General features: G+C 41.5%; 1 protein-coding gene across 1 annotated transcript in view; it reads left to right on the top strand.

The window, feature by feature from the left end:
• Positions 1-18,020, top strand: part of TMEM200A (transmembrane protein 200A) — a 179,883-nt gene that overhangs the window by 52,781 nt on the left and 109,082 nt on the right. The gene's annotated exons all lie outside the window — the stretch shown is intronic.

The raw sequence follows: 18,020 nt of genomic DNA, 5'->3' as shown, positions 1-18,020 counted from the left end.
TACACCTAAGCCTTCTCCATGCTAAACAATCCCAGCTCTCTCAACCATTCCCCATAGGAGAGATGCTCCAGTCCCTTCATCATCGACATGGCCTTTCCAGGACTGGCTGCAGTATGTCCACGTCTGTCTTGTACTGAGGAGTCCACAACTGGGCTCAACACTCCAGATGTGGCCTCACCAGTCCATGTAGAGGGCCTCTCAGGTAGGCATCTTAATCATTACATATGGATTAGACTGATGTTACTGTCTATCCCTCCCTCCTGGGTGAAGCTGTTTCACTCTGCTCATTTATTGGGCAAGTTTCATCAGGAAATAAAGAGCATGATTCTGCTGTGGTAGAGCAGAAGTGCTGGGTTATCTTGTCTCTTCCAGGATTGCTTCTGTGTATTGTGTGAAATGGTTGCTGGACAAAATCCTTGAATCAGGAACTGGATTCTTGCCAGGTTGGTATTTTAACTAGTCCCCTGAGGAGCCCAGTTTATGCTCCCTATGAGCCAATGATCCTAACCCTTCCATGCAGAGCAGCCTGGAGTTCAGCAGGAGGGAGTTCAGCCCAGAGTTCAGCAGCTCAAGTTGCTCAGTTACAAAGGGCTTAATGGATGGGCAGGTGTTGGCCCAGGTTTTCTCAGCAGCAAAAGGACTTTGGCATGGTGTCACCCATCCTGTGTAAAGGACAGAGTGGCAAGCTGGCACTTCCGGTCTGGTTTTAAAAGTGCAATTTAATGTTATAATAGCAGAATTTTTGAGGCTGCCAGTTTTGAAAGTAGGCATCTACATTTCTCCCACCTCATCTATTAGCTATATAATTTTTTTGCCACCATATTAGAGTGCCTTTCTCAGACCTGGAACTGATTTTGCTTACCCTTAAAGTACAGCCAGTACTTGTCCTTTAGTTTCTGCTGAGTGAAATTTAGGAAGCAGTTTTAACCTACAGCACCAGTTTTGTCTCTGAGAAGCTTTTCAGGCAGGTTGTAGAGTTCCTGGATTGTTTCAGTCTTACACTCTGAAAGACAAGATTGTTCTTTTCAGGAGTCTTTTTCTGATCCTTTCCAGGAACTTCTGCCTTCGTCTCCCCAGCACTAGCTTTTAATGTTTGTTAATATTCCTACCAAATATGGTATTAAGATGAGCAAATAGAGGTATTTTAGCAAGACTCTGTGCATGTATGTATGAGAATGCAAATGGTAGAAATGGTCTATTATGATGTACAAGTGCTTGAATTAGTAAGATACAGCTACTCAAAGACAAGTTCATGCCCTTTGTTTAAACCTTTTCAAATTAATCTCAGGAGCAACTTAAATGCAGTTATCACAGCTCTCACATGCTTGCCTTTCAGGTCACATTTATAAACTATTTCATCAATGTTCTATATATGACAGTGTTGAGTTGTTTTGTGTTTTAGCACTCATTATTTCAAATTGACCTCTCTGGAGTATTTTATGCATTCAGTGAAGCCCAGTTTTTAATAGTATTATTTGTCTGAATTATGGCTGGAAGAATTACAACCCTGAGTCTTGTAAATAATGGAAGTCTGATATTTACATTACTTTTATTTTAGAATAGTTTGTTGAAATTGAAATAGAAGAACCCACTGTATTAAATAAAAAGCTCTTTGTCTAATCTCTTGTCTTGCATTTAATTTATGTAGATAAAGCTTTAGAGGGGAGTAATTTACAATTACTGTGAAATGTCCATAGGAAAAATCATAAAACCATTTTGGTCTCTTATCAGCTTTTATTGCATCTAATGTAATTATTCAGGATGGCATTCACAGAAACATCTAATCAATTTCTGAATCTTACTCTGCCCTTCAGTTTACTAATATTGTTTATGCAAGCTACTGCAGATGAATTATGAGCTGCCAATAAATGTATTTCCCTTATCAGCTGGAAGTTCTTATCAGCACTTCAATTTCATTGCAATAGCCATCTGCTCTCCTATTTTAAAAATGTACTAGTAATAACCTGATATCTATTATAAATATATTGATATTTATGTGGGCTTGATTTTTGTATTTTTAAATAAATTAATCATTCCAGTTGCTCAGAGTTACCCTGTGATTCACTGTTCAAACAGCTTAGCACTTACTTTGTTCTCAGAATATGTTCCTACTTTGCAGGCAATGCTGTATTTGTTTTGGCCTCTAATTACATGTTTCTTCACTTTTTATATTCCTTTTCATTCCAGCACATTGAGACAATTCAGTTTTCCTTCTATCTCTTCTGTATGGAGAATGCTTACCTACTCAGGCTACATGGGCAGCCAGTGCATCCCAGCAGGGATAGGTCTGTGCTTGGTGCCAAGGACTCATTGTCCATACTGGTTGCATTTCAGAGAGTTTACTTGACAAGCTCCCACCTGGACCTGTTGGACTGAACATCCATTAGTTACCAGAACTTGTTATATGCTCCTGGAGGACATCTCCCCATTATTTTCTTTCCTCTGAGAGGAGTCCAGTGTGTGCTATGAGATTGCACTTTGACATGAGCTGAAGTACACGAGGACCACTCGGACATTGGTTTCAAAGGCACACCACCGGCTTGGGAAAAACTGCTAGTTTAGCCACACTCTTAGTGACTTTTGAGAATTGCTTCAGCAGAAATGTACGTTTTTCTTAAATCTGGTAGAAAATACTATGTGTTAAGATTAGTTCAATATCAGTTCATTGAAAAACCCCACTAATTGCCTCTCAGAAGCCCTATGCATACCCTACCAGCCCAACTTTGTCTCCTCCTCATTGCCTGGTTAACACGGCATATTTTTCCTCCTAATTCTTTTCTCCAGCTTAGCTAATAGTTTCACATATGCTAATGTATGAAGTGCTTTGCTGAATTCTGAGCAGATGAGATCCACTGCGTATTTTGTCTAGAAAATTACTATTTCAAAAGGATATATAAGTTTAATGTGGTATGATTTATCTTTGGCATATCTGCTCAGCATCTTCTTCTATTTTCCATTTTTGTTCTTGTCTTTAGTTCCTTGAAACATATTTTTCCTGAAGGTAGGCTTGAGAGTGGAGAAATAACTTCTTTGTTCCTTCTTTTGCCATTTCATAGAGTTTAAAAGATTACTGCTTTTAATACATGTTGTCTTCCCTCTTCTCTCCGTCATCTCAGCAGATGTACTGAAATTCCTTGCTATGATGTGTTTCATTTTTACAGGCTGCTGTAGCAGAGATTGTGTGCCCCCACACTGTGAGAGCATTTAGGGCTTGAATTTAGCTTTCTCACAGGTGAGGATTTACACAGCTTCCATTTTACATTTTCTTTTTTTCCATTTTCCACACTTTTCTCCCGTTTCCAGATCACCTTACCTTTCCTCCTTTTCCAATATGGTTAACCTAGCTGAATAAAGAGGCAAAGTATTCACTTAGTATAAGGCTTAATCTGGAGCAAACCTGTCACTTGTAGTGGTTTGTGTTGATTTGTTTCATTTTAAATTGGTTTAGAGGGTAGCTGGATGTGACACTTCATGCTTTGCCAGGTGTTCCCACACTCACTGACTGCTCCATTTCCCCACTACAGTGACTTGTTTTGATTTACTTTTGGTGAGGCTGTCATTAATTCAGCTGGGTCTGGAATTCTCTGCAGAAGCTTCCTACAGTGGAGGTACCTGTTTGTGTACTGTTGGTTTAAAATAACATCCACTTTACCTGAGTGTCCAGTCACCATCCTTCCTGCCTGGCTGATTTCATAGGATCATGGAATCATTGTTTGGAAGGGACCTTAAAGATCATCAGGTTTCAACCTCCCTGCTATGAGTGGGGACACCTCACACTAGAGCAGGTTGCACAAAACCTTGTCCAATCTGGCCTTGAACATTTCCACGGAGGTGGCAGCCACAACTTCTCTGGGCAACCTGTTCCAGCGCCATACTACCATCATAGTGAAGAATTTTTTTCCTGATGTCTAACTGTAATCTACCCTCTTTCAGTTTAAAACCATTACCCCTTGTCCTATCACTGTCTTCTCTGATGAAAAGCTCCTCCCCAGCTTTCCTGTAGCTTCTTCAGGTACTGGAAGCCCTCTATAAGGTCTCCCTGGAGCTGTCTCCAGGCTGAATAGCCCCAGCTTCCTCATCCTATCTTCATAGCAGAGGTGCTCCAGGCCTTTGATCATCTTGGTGGCCCTTCTCTGCACCCTCTCCAACAGGTCCATATCTTTCCTGTGCTGAGGGCACCAGAGCTGTACCCAGTACTCCAGGTGGGGTTTCACCAGAGCAGAGTAGAGGGGCAGAATCACCTCCCTGGCCCTGCTGGCCACACTTGTTTTGATGCAGCCCAGGATGCAGTTGGCTCTCTGGGCTGTGAGCACACACTGGTGGCTTATGTCGAGCTTTTCATCTACTACCACCCCCAAATCCTCCTCAGGACTGCTTTCCAGCCATTCTTCCCCCCAGCCTGTATTTGTGCCTGGTGTGGTGCCGACCCAGGTGCAGGACCTTGCACTTGTCTTTGTTGAACTTCATGAGGTTGGCATTGGCCCACCTCTCCAGCCTGTCAAGATCCCTCTGGATGGCCTCCCTTCCCTCTAGGGGTCAACTACTCCACACAGCTGGGTTTTGTCAGCAAACTTGCTAAGGATACACTCAATCCCACTGTCCATGTATCTAACAAAGAAGTTTCAATAACTCCTTTTCTTCTGAAATTATCAAAACTTGTTCAACTGAAATAAATGCTTGGATTCCCACTGTAGTTTGTCCTTTTTGTTTAAAGTTAATTCAATCAGCTCATGAGCACTTCACTTCCTAGGAGCAGCTTGTCTATTGCACCCAATGCTTAACAAAAAAACCAGACATCAGTGTTTGCTGCAGTGGTTGTGGTAAACATCTGTCGGCTCTTCTGCATGGGGATATCTCTGCTCAGTTGTCACAACCACCATTTGTTCACAGTCTTTTTTTTTTTTTCTGGCAAATTAAGTTTTCTGCAAGGCAAAGGTAAACATTCAAGGTAAAGATGATATTCAACTTGGTTAGCAATGTTAGGAATGATGAATATACTTTTGCTTTTTAATTCAGTTGTCACTGGGAAAAGTATTCCTGTGGCTTTCTAGCTACTTCTCTTGACTGTCTGGAGGTTTTAAATATTTGTACAATATTATTCTGAAAACAGTGAGCCAAACCTGAGTATCTGAGATGAGAGTATAATATTGTTGTGTGGACTTAATGTAATAGATTTAATGGAAAAGAGTATTTGCAGCATTAACCTCTATAGTTTTCTTACTACAGTCGCATAATCTCATTTTTTAGTCTGACTGTTGAACATACATTTCCAGTGAGCTGCCTTCAATGGGATTTGGTTTGCTTTTCTGTATAAGTGCAGTTAGTTTTGAAAGATGGCAATACAGAAGCACTTCATGTAACTCTGCATTTCTCAGAAATAATTATCAATTTATGCATATTCAAGTCTACCTGGAAGAAATGTTTCTCCAATTTGTTGTGATTGCCCTCTTATTGCAGTCACTAGTTTTTCAAGCTCATGAATATGTGAGAGAAAAATATTGAGAAGATCAGCTGCTATCACACGGAGGGTATAATGTAGTTAAGCTCATCTTGCACCTGTAGAGAATTCATTATAATTTTAAAAGACAGGAAGCACTCTGATATACAATGTGAACATACTGTATTATGTCCAGCAAACAAGTGTTCTTTATTATTTCTTTATGGGGACTATGGAGAGGATTAAACTTATAACTTAATTAAAAGTCATTACCCTTTGATTCTTTTGTAGAGGAATCAGATGAACACTGTAGATTAGGAGGGGTTAGGAATTAATAAAACTGATACTAGATTCTCATTAAATTATACTTTCTAAATCTGTGTGCCTTGTAACTAACACTGAAATGGATGATTCTTCCTTATTGTCACAGAAAACAGTCCTAGTCATGACTGCACCCTCAGTAAGTTTACAGACAATACCAAACTGGGTGGAGTTGTTGATCTTCTTGATGATAGGAAGGCACTGCAGAGGGACCTGGACGGGCTGGATCAATGGACCAAAGCCAGTTGTATGAGGTTCAACAAGGCCAAGTGCCGGGTCCTGCATTTCGGTCACAACAAGCCCAGGCAAAGCTACAGGCTTGGGGAAGAGTGGCTGGAGAGCTGCCCAGCAGAAAAGTCCTGGAGGTGCTGGTGGACAGCTGGCTGAACATGAGCCAGCAGTATGCCCAGGTGACCAAGAAGGCCAACAGCATCCTGGCCTGCATCAAGAATAGTGTGACCAGTAGGAGTAGGGAGGTGATTTTCCCCCTGTACTCAGCACTGGTGAGGCCACACCTCGAGTATTGTGTTCAGATCTGGGCCCCTCATTACAGGAAGGACACTGAGGTGCTGGAGCATGTCCAGAGAAGGGCAACCAAGCTGGTGAAGGGTCTCGAGAACAAGTCATACAAGGAGTGGCTGAGGGAACCAGAACTGTTAAGCCTGAAGAAAAGGAGAGGCTGAGAGGGGACCTTCTCACTCTTTACAACTACCTGATAGGAGGTTGTAGTGAGGTGGGGGTTGGTCTCTTCTCCCTAGTAACAAGTGATAGGACAAGGGGCTATGGCCAGAAGTTGTGCCAAGGGAGATTTAGACTGGATATTAGAAAAAATCTGTTTACTGAGAGGGTTGTCAGACACTGAGACAGGCTGCCCAGGGAACTGGTTGATTCACCATCTCTGGAGGAATTTAAAAGTGTGCTGGTTTCGTTTGGCATGGTTTTTTTGCTAGTGGAGGAAGGGCCCCAGGGGGTGGCTCCAGTACAAAGCTGAGAAACTCCTCCAGCTCCAAAACCAGCCAAGGAGTCATTAGAGAGAGACAATGGATGCACCTTTGTGATCAACATACGAAAGAACTGTTATGAAAACGAGATCAGAGCGAGCAGTAAGAGAGGGATGAGCTGGAGAAGTAGAGCAGTGCTGGGGTGAAGATCAGTGATTGGTGAGGAAGAAGAGAAAGAAGGTGAAGTTTCCCTGTAACCTATGGTGAGATGGCAGGCTGTCCCCCTGCATTCATGGAGGAACATGGTTGAACATTCCCTGAAGGTGCTAGGAGGGGTGAATGTGGATTTGCTGCCAGTGGACTTGGATTATAAAGCCATGGAAGACCCCAGTGCTAGGGGAGTTTGTTTCCGAAGCAGCCTGTGACTCTGGGAAGCCCAGGCTGGAGCAGCTCCAGACCTCGTGGGAAGGACTCATGAAGGAGAGGTTTGTGGAGGACTCTCTCCCATAGGGGGGGCTCCATGGGGAAGCAGGGGAGAACTGTAAGGAATTCTTCCTGAGGAGGAAGGAGCAGCAAGAACCACCAGCCTGTGAACTGACTCTAAAGCGCATCCCCTGTCCCCCTGAGCTGCTGGAAGGAAGGAGATAGAGAAATTGGAGGCAGAGTACTTTGGGCCTCGGAAGAATGGAGAGCTGGGGTAAATGTGTGTAAGCTCTGGTCTTTGGGTGGTCTGTGTCCTGTGTGCATCTGATTAGTGTGAAATTACATTATTATTTTTCCCCAAGTTGAGTCTCTTTTGCCAGGGACCTTAATCCGTGAAGAACCCTCCTTGTCCTTTGTTTTGATCCCTGAGCTTCTAGTTGACCTTTGTCATCCCCGTCCCACCATGTGTGTGTGTGTGAGGGGAGCTGAGTGAGCAGCCATAGGGCTGTTGTCATGTTAGGCCCAAACCATGACCAAAGGATACGTAGATGTGGTGCTTAGGGACATGATTGATGGTGGACTTGGCAGTGAGCTAGGTTAATGGTTGGGCTTGATGATCTTAGAAGCCTTTTCCAACCAAAACAGTTCTATGATTCTGTTTGGTTGCTAAAGGCAGGCCTGACTGCTTCTTAATGACTCTGTGTTTAAAAGTCAGTTTCTTTCTCCTCTGAGATCTGTACATCTTAATTAGTTTATATTATATTTAGTTTTCTAAACCTAAGGCAGATAGGAAAAAAAAAAAATGTAGCCCCGAGCCCTTCTATGTCTTACTGATTTCCGGAACAGATTGAAAGGTTTATTTTTAAAATTAAATTATTTAATTTGAATCATATACTACATCATATATGCATGCAAATTTTAGATGCACACATATGTATATATACACCATTTTTTTTTTATTGGATCTAGAAGCTGATCTACTTGAGGCATGCTACTTCAGAGCATTCTGCTTTTGTTGCTCAGCAGAGATAGCATGGTGCAAAGTGGATTGGGAGGTGCCTGTGTCCAAAATGGTGGGCTGCCTTCATCCGTTCCTGCCTCAGAAGAAGTGCAATATAAATCATTACAGCAAAGATTTAGAAAAGCAAGAGAATTATTAACGAGGTCACGGAGCCATAAAAAGGAGGCTAGTGTCCCAAGTCACTGTCTGGGAGGATGCAGGCTAGTATATCACCAAATTGTGTCTTTAAGAATTCAGGCTACCACAGTATCAAAATCTCTGTTTTTAAAAACTAAGGTGATGTCTCTGATTTTACTGTTGTTGGAGAACTCTAGAAAGAGTAACATAGAATTCTAGAATGTGGTTGGAAGGGACCTTTAAGTGTCATCTGGTCAACCCCCCTTGCAGTAAACAGGGACCTAGACCAGGACACTTAGAGCCCTGTTAAGCCTGACTTTGAATGTTTCCAGGGATGGGGTCTCCACCACCTCTCTGGGTAACCTGTTCCAGTGTTTCACCACCCTCATAGTGAAGAATTTCCTCCTAATGTCTAACCTAACTCTACCCTGCTCTAGTTAAAAGGCCATTGTAAAAGTAAAAGGTTAGTCCTTTGAATCAGAAAGAGTTCTGTTGCTAGCAGCAGTCTTGGGTAATCCGCTACAAACATACATCTGTTATTATATGCAATTAGCAAATAAAAAATAATCTTAAGAAAAAATTACCTTAATGTGTGGTATAAAGCGGTACTTATGTACTTGTTTTCATATCCACCATGGGAGAAGAAGTCATCGCATTTTCCTTTTGACATCCTGGAACTGAAACTTGTGTGCTGACTTGAAACCAGTAAGGGCTGTTGGACTTCATGACACACATGGGCAGCCTCTTTGAGGAAGGTGTCTGAGAAGGTCAGGGGCTGAGACTCCTTAGAGAGTTAATACTTATTAATATAAACAGTACATTCTGTGAAATCACACAGTTTCTCTTTTTTCTTTCCTTGCCACCAGGTATGAATATAATGGTAAAGAAAGTCTTTGTATTTTTAGGTATGCAATATGAGTCTTTGCCACTATATTTTGACTCTGGCAGCCTGAAAGGTATTTAAATGGACCTATATTGTAATAGAGCAATGATTTGCAATGTAAAGATTGGAATTTATTTAAGAAATAGCCACAGAATCTTCAGGTATGGTCCTTGCTTTCAAATGTCATCTGCAGATGAAAAGCACCAGGTGAGGTCAAGGTATGAGCTTCACCTGACACAGGCCAGGTAAGTGGCTTGATAAAGTCCATCACAAACAAAATACTAGTCTGTATCATGGTGATAAACTTGGTTTGGGGAAAGAAAGACTGTGCTTTTCACTGAACTGAACAAATAATTAATTGTAGCTAATCTTATTTGTAAGAATTACTATTCACATTCGCTTTTGATAATACCAGCACTTAAAATTACTTTCACCACAGGTGCTGAGATAAGCAGTGAAAAGGCTGTCACAAACACATACACAGGTCATGACCACAGCCCAACTGACCTTAATTTTCACCTTTGAGTAAGTGTCTATTAAAAAAAAAGCAACACACCTGTATTTAATTCACTTTGAATTTCTTCATGTTATCTATCTAATAAAAGCTTTTAGTTCATAAAGTATGGAATCAGTATAAACAAGCACATGCAATGAGAGAAAAAGGATTGGTATTATTTAAAAAATGAGCACAATGAGATGTGAAGAGGACACTGGCTTTCTTGAAAAACAAAATTCAATCTGCTGAAGATGATAGATGCTCTGCAGCTACTTCAGATCATCCAGGTTGAGTGCTGTAAGAAGGATGATGGATTATTTGTATGCATCTGGAAAGCTCAGCTCAGCTCTCACTTGCAAAATGTTTTCCTAAATGTCCTTCTGAACAGCCCAGGGCCTGGTTTAGTGAAGTGCTTTGCTTTTGTTGTCTATAGATGGATTTTTTTCCTGAATGACTAAAAGTGTCTCTTAGTATAAAAAGGTAAGTTATAAGTCAATTTAGAACTATAGTCATATTTTTCATTGCCTTTTCTCATTTCTCCCCTTGAGCTAGTCTTTTGTTTTACTTTTTCAAGAGTGTAGAAGCAAATGATGTCATACAGCAATAAAAATTAAATAGCTTTCAAAACCAGCTTCTCTGTGATGAAGCTCTGTTACAGGACCTGAAGAAATTGAATGAAAATGACTCTCATGAAATTGAAAGACTCTCACCTCTTGTCAAGAACCCCAATCCTGATTGAACTCTGAATAGATTTGGTATAGTGGAAAGGCATAAATATCACCAGCTGACAGAGTTAGATGCATGCCATTTTAGAAAGTGGATAAATTATATTAATAAGTTTGATATAAGGATTTTTCTCCTTTTTCTATTTATTGAAGATAAGCAGTTGAAGAGATGTGTCCTGGCCAACTCTCTGCTGCATACATCTGCCTGAACTATATTTATTTTTTAGGTTTATGGAGCTGGCCAGAAGAGTTAGAATGGCAGTATATCTTCATAGAAGTGTAGGCTTCTCCCTGTCTGCTCCATTTAAAACAAAGTACTCCCTGATTATTATGTAAACTAGTTTTTTCTATTTGTAATGCCTCTAATAGCAAGAAAAAAATTAGTAGCTAAAGTTAGTGATAACGTCAGTGTGGTTAAAAAAGAGTTAAAGACAGATTGAAGACCCCTTAGTTATTTCATTTATGTTGCTAAACTATAACGGGTAATAACATTTCATTATTTTAGGAACATGTACTTTGGGAACTTTGCCAAGGTGAAAGAATCTTCTATTCAATATTAGGCTTTTGAATAATAAGATTTTCATAAGTTTGGGGTACAGGTCTTAATGTAGTCAGCCATATCTCCTGCAAATCCATTAGCTGATACTACAAATAATTCAGCCATTTCAAAATGACATTTAGTGCCTAGTGGAATCAATGAAAATGTCAGTTTCTGGATTTCTAGCAAATAACATGGGAAAAGCTGAACCACATAAGAAGGGGCAATCAACACCAGGGCTAGCAGGATCCAGACCTGGAAATTATCATTAAGTTTCCACTTAAGCTTTTCTCTCTGAATCAGAATCAGACAATGGTAGGGGTTGGAAAGAACCTCAAAAGATCATCTAGTTTCAACCCCCCTGCCAGAGCAGGTTGACCTAGAATACATCACACATCCAGGAGGTTTTGAATGTCTCCAAAGGAGACTCCACAACCTCTCTGGGTAGCCTGTTCCAGTGCTCCATCACCCTCACGGTGAAAAAGTTCTTCCTTATGTTTGCATGGAACCTCCTATGCTCCAGCTTGCATAGTTCAGCATAGTTCACAATTATTTCCTTCAGGATTCTTTCGTTACTCAAGCCTGTGGGCATCATCCTAAAGCTCAGAATGTAGTATTTGCCTTTTTCAGTATGAAGGAACCATCTGTTTTTTCTCCTACACAAGTAATACTGACAAAGGACATATATAACTGCTTAAATGTTATCTAAAAGGAAAACAACATTTGCTTTCTCCAAGGAACATAAATAACATATTGAAAAGTATATGAACATTCACAGCATTTGTGTGGTTGGATATAGCAGAAATCTAACTACTTATAGTAACAAAAAGTCAATTTTCTAGGTAGGAATTGAGGTTTATATTGCCTTTTCTCTTAGCCCTGCCACCATGCTGTGTTTCCTGTCACAGTGAATGTTGGCTTTAACAGATAAGAAAATGAGAGAGAATCATTTAGCCCAATAGACTGTCTAAATCCTTCCTATTTCAGCCACTTGCAATTCCAAATTCTACATTAACTTACTTTCTCTCTCTACTTTGTCCATCTTTCTCAAACTGTGGCTGTTTCCAGTAGGAGCAGCAACATCTTTGTTGCCCATGGGGAGAAAGGATTTACTGAATACTTAAGAGAATGCAAGGAGTAAGCCTTGCTGAGAAGAATGTATGTGCACTTCAATTTGTTTTTTTCCCTTAAACATTTTCCCATTAAAAGTTTCATTATTTCACCTACATACAGACTCAAAACAAGGGGTGGAAACTGATTTGATGTCATTCTTAGCTAAATTATTTCCTATTATACAGTGCTCTTCACATTTCAGCATAACTAGCAGACACTGGAGTTTCCTTTCTACTTTCCATTACTTGCTACCTTCTTCATACCCCTACAGACAGTTTCTTTCCATTGCATGGAACAGCTAAGTTAGGTTTTCTTCCACATCATTCTACCTCTGTTTCTGGGATTTCTGCTTATCCTTCATAGCCTGCACCTTACAACAAAATCAGAAGCCTCAGGAAACAGATTTTCTTAGCTCAAAGGTGCTACGAAAGGCATTGTGTGCTGGAAAACACAGTAGTCCTTGTTAAAGATCTCTTTGTAGAATCCCAAATACAAGTCCATTTTTCTCTTGGAGAAGTGAGCAAAGGAAGAAATGTAGCTTTGTACCACCTCTCCAAAGTTCAACCCAACAGTTTCTGTTGGGTTCACAGAACTCAATTATTACTGTGAATGCAAAATGCTGAGAACAGATATTACTGGGAATGTTTCTAAGGAATTCATAAAAATAAACTTTATGTGCACATAACAGGGTATTGCTCAAATTTGAGTTTAAAAAGACAGAAGTCCCTGCAGTCTTACATTTGCTTGGTTTAAATGCTGTGTGTGAGATGGACAGCGGTTTGCTTAGTATTGATTTCCCTTGCAGTTGGTTTCCTAAAAGAAAAACCCAACCCAAAACTCAGTAATAGTCACAAGGGAGGTGGCCACAGAACAGCCTTCTCTTCTCCACAGACAGTGCTGGCAGTGCAGCGCAAGGGCCACAGTCTGACCTCAATTTCATCATCAAGTCTTGATTACAAATATAACAAAGATGAGAGAGAAAAAAAGGAAAATTTAGCAGATTCTTTGGAACTTTGATTATACCAGCAGCAGGAGGCTGGTTCCTTCTGTAGTGGATTTCTTTTTGGTGGAATCACTCTTGCTGCATCTGCATACAATGTGTTTCTTCTCTTTCACTCCCTTGATGAAAAGAAGACAATAATAAAAGGAGAATAAGAACAAAAATAGGAGAAAAAAAGATAAAATCTCAAAATTACATAACTGAAATGTAGAAGTTTCTGTGAAAATGCTTGTTTTAAAAGAGAATGGGGCTGATTTCCTAATTTTAGTTCCACACAAAGCTGCTAAATAAAGGGACTTGCAGCTTTTTTTTTTTTTTCTTTCCCTTTTTGAAGGGGCACAGGAGCTGCACTCATCTGTTCTCTCAATCTCTTCTTCACTTCAGCCAAGGCATCTGCTTAATTCAATACATATTTTTCTCTAAATGCTATAGCAGGTGACAAACAGAGCAATGAAGTGCTGTGGCAGCCAGCCGAGGTGTGACTTGTTGTGTGAGGATAGTGCCAAGAAAAATGGAAGGGAAATTGCCAGAAAGGATCAGAAGTAATGGAAAGATTAACAGATTGACCAACAGGGGAAAATGTCAATTTTCTTCTCTTAAAGGTAGGTGGCATTCCTCAAGGGAGAAAACAGGCAACTGAGAAAAAAAGAAGGTATCCCTCCTTCTGGCCCTTCTATCCCAGAAGCTCAGTGACAAAAAACAACAACTGCATCTAGGCTTTGGATACCAAGAAATGGGCTTCAGGACAGAGTGTCTTATAGGCATATTTTTGCAGATACCCAGGGTTTGGTTTGTCTCAAAGTCTTGCAGAGAGGAAAACACACACCACTCAGTTGGTCTAATGTTCCTGAACTCAAGAGGGCTGAAGCTCTGTGTGCTGTTGTCTCAGTTCTGCAGCCAAGCCTGAGTGGCAGAGCTGCAGTTTCCACACTCAGGCAGCAGGTCTGGGGAATGAGCAAAGCTACAGCAGATTATTGCAGAAGCTTAGCTCAGAAAAAATCAATATCAGCAGATGATTTCGAGCCTAGAGGTAGCAGAAGTGCCTGAGGACTTGGCTGCCCTAGATTGTGAACTGGGTAGGAGTCTGGTGATGATAAACTGGACAGGTTGCTGAGCAAGCAGGGAAGCTGTCAGAGGAGTGACTCTCCACAGAAGCAGCACAAGATGGCCCAGAACAGAGCTGAAGGGACTCTGCTGAAGACAGTGACCCAGTAGAGAGTTTGAAAATTACCTATTTTTGGAAGCAGGGGCTCAAGAGCCACTGGAAAGTGTCCTGGAAAGCAGCAGGAGCCAAACAACTGTCTGTTGTAACTCATCTGACCACATTGTTTGATCGTAAATCTCGCAGAATTTGGAGACTAATTTCCTCACTGTTTGTGGGAATGTATATTCCCACTGGAGGGAAAAACAAACCCTAGAAAACCCATTATTTCCCTTCCATCCTGCAAAAACTCCTGGAAATATGGCTTAAGCACATTCTGCATAGTCTGCTTTAGTAACTGCAAAGCAGCTTGCTTGTGTTTCAGTCCCGTCTTTACTCCTTTCTCAATGCTCACAGCTTCCTTCGCTCAGGCACACTTCTTGTTAGATTAAGAGTGGGGTATTTCAGAAGCTGGCCAGTAAGGCAGCAAGTTGAAAAAGATTCTATGTATCAAGTCATATTCCCTTTTTTCTTCATAACTGAACTGGTAGATTCTTAAAAAATATTGCAGCCGGAGGCTGTGCTGAACCACAGCTGTTTTCTGAAGTCAGAAAATGATAGAAAAAGCTTAAATGTGTAAATTTAAGAAGTAGTTTGTAAAATATCTTAAAGTTTTTGAACAGAGGCTGTTGATTTTTTTCAGACTTAGCACAGGTTAAAAGCCCTGGCCTGGAGAGAATTTGGGCTACCTATAAGAGGTCTGCTTTGGGAGGTTAGCTCCTTGCAGAAACAGGGAACTCCTGATAGAACTGTGTACACCTGAAGAAAACATTACATGCTCATCTGACGTGGAGAAAATTATAGGTGTCCCAGCAGGAAGTCTGAAACTCTGTCCCATGGCTGCACGTGGAGCTGATGAATAGCATTAGTAACGTCTAACTGGGTGGATGACTTCACACCCCCTGAATTAACCACACAACTGCAGGTGTACGTGGAGAGTTTCCTACTGTAATACCTTTTCCTGCATTTCTTGCTTATTATTTTTTAGTGTCCTTACAAGACAACATGGAAGACAGAGCAGTAAAGAGGAGAAATCTCATTTCAAAACGTAGTTTCTGTGCTTTTGAGTGGAGATAGGAAAAAAACTGATGTTTGTCATGGCACTATGTTTATTTCAGGATTGGATTTCAGAATGATTTGGTTCTTTACTCTGGAGTGACTGATGACAGGATTTGGCAGGAAGGGAGACCTGTACTAAAAGCCATTTAATTCAGTGAGTGCTGGGTCAAAACACATGCTGTTGAACTGAATAAGGTGAAAGCTGAGCATTTCCTAGATGTGTAAGTTTTTCTCATTCTCTTTCTTTGACTTCTTGATCCCGTATTTATTGCACCTCTATTTGAAACAAAGCAATCTGAGAAGGGATCATTTGACTTGTGAGCTAGGAGAAGGAAAAAACATTTGCCTCCCAGGTGTAGGTCTGTCTGCAGGACTCCAAAGATCAGCAGAGACATTTAAGTACCTGCAGATCCTTGGCTCACTCCATTTTCCAATGAGATGGCTCAGTATTTGGTTTAACACTAGCTGGCATGCAGGAACATGCGGGACCATATGGACTCATTTGCCTATAACATTTTGTTGGGCAAATTCTGCCTGAGACCAGATGCGTGACCCTTAGAGCCTGCCATAATGCATTCTTAATGCACACACCACATACACACAAGGAGGCCAGCCTGCAAAGGGGCCACATCTTGAGCAAACAAGGGACGTTGCTCTGCTTCTGTCCTAGCTCACAAATCAAATGTCTGCTTTAGCTGGTGCTGGTGGCTGATGCAACTGGAGTAGGCCCCCTTAAATAGATGCATCCACTGCCATTTCTGTCTACACTGCCCTGAAACCTGGCCCTCTGTCACACTTGACAGTCAGAGTGGCTGCTGAACAACTGCTGCTTGATGGCTAAATATACCTTCTTACCCACACAGAGTGCCATCCTGCCTTGCAGGCTGCAGCAGAGCCTCTGGCCCCCTGTGGATGGGGAAAACAACACCACGCAGAAGCATCACATGGACTGCAAAAATAGTTGAGAGACCCTGGGGCAGAGAGGATTGAATCTGTGTTGACTCTTGAGGCAACCAACATTGGAAAGGATGGTTCTTATGTAAGAAGCGTAACTTACAGGATTTGTATTTTGATTTCCCCTGCAAGTACAGAATGCAAGAAAGTACCATTTACAGAAGGAATCTGCTGTCATCATTCGGGAGGGGTAACAGCAAATGTGTCCCAAAGCCAGGCACAAAATGAGGGCTGCTTTCCTGCATGGCAGAGCCCCGCAGGGCTCACATGCTCTTGCAAGACTCAGAGGCATCCCCCCTGGGGCAATGTTCCCTGCAAGCAGTCACCTACCTAGGGCTGATTCTCCTGCAGGCTGGAGAAGCAGAAGTGATAAGAATGAAGGTGAAGCATAATGATTCTTTTTCAATAAATGGAAGGAAGATTAAAAGGTGAAGAGGAAGAAAGCTTTAACCAGCTAAAAGAGATGGCTGTTTCCTTTTAAGCGTAAACGTGACTTTGACTTCTTGTTCTCATGGTTGAGGCAAGTGAGGAATTCTGGTGAGATCCTAAAAAGGGGAGAAACCAGCTTCAACCTGTCAGTTAAGGCGGAAGTCTATTTAAAAGGTCATATTTGAGATCTGGGTAAGCAACAATACGATTAGCTGACCAGCTAATGATCAGCCTTTCCTGTGGTGAATTCCCCTTCTGTCTGTTGGGGATGGAGCTGCTGGGTTCCTTTTTTGAAGGTTCCCTCTCAGTGCTGTTCCACAGTATTTGCATGTGCTTCTCCATCAGTGACCTTGTAGCTTAGCTGGGTGCACACACCAATCTGCTGATTGCTGACCCTATTTGCCAATTTTCCTATGACTAGGCAGTGTCTATAACATCCTAACCACTAATCTCAAGCAACACGAAAAAAAAACAACTGTGTTATTCCCCTCTTCCTCTGTGTTTTCTCAAACAAAGGAACTTTTTCCACCACTTCTGCAACCTCTGTGAACATCAACAATTTAGTGCCTCAGACACTAAGATTTATGCTGGTAAGACCAAGACTTGGGGCTACACTTTTGTTATTCCCAGCAGAGGCCGAAGATCTGTTCTTCACCCATGGAAGGATGTTTGATGTGGTGGAAGAGCTACAGCACAAATGCAATGGAATCTTTTCCATTTTATCAGCATTTTTTATCAGAAGTCTTGCTATAGTTCAGAGCCTCTGGGAATACAGCTGGAAATTACAGACATACCACTGGAAATGTGCCCATAGACCTGATGTCATGTAAGCACAGGAATCAAAATTGCCTTTATATGGGTGAAGCCAAATTTACACTGTTCACTGTAGATTTTTTTAAGACAGCAATGGGAGACAGGCACCTAAATGCCCTAAAAAATTAGCTTTTGGTCAACTTTTTCTATTTAAATTGTTCTCCTGAATTTGAGCCTAAAGTTCTGCATGAGCAGGTGGGAAGATTTCCTCAGCCCAGGACATGGTTGGCTTTCTGGGCTGCAAGTGCACGTTGCTGGCCCGTGTAGAGCTTTTCACAGACCAACGCCCTCAGGTTCTTCAGGGCTGTTACTGGTCCATTCTCCACCCAACCTGCATTTCTGTCTGTGGTTGCACTGATCCAGTTGCAGAACCTTGCACTTGGCCTTGTTGAAGTTCATGTGGTTTGCATATGCTCACCTCTCAAGCCTGTCAAGGTCCCTGTGGATGGCATCCCTCCCCTCCAATGTATTGACCTCACCACACAGTTTGGTGTCCTTGGCAAACTTGCTGAGGGTGCACTCAGTGCCACTGTCCATGTTGCTGACAAA

This window comes from Apus apus, chromosome 3 (assembly GCF_020740795.1).
Source record: "Apus apus isolate bApuApu2 chromosome 3, bApuApu2.pri.cur, whole genome shotgun sequence".
In the NCBI taxonomy this organism is placed as follows: Eukaryota; Metazoa; Chordata; class Aves; order Apodiformes; family Apodidae; genus Apus; species Apus apus.
The sequence above is the reverse complement of the archived record's forward strand: the minus strand, read 5'-3'. Positions and strand labels throughout refer to the sequence as shown.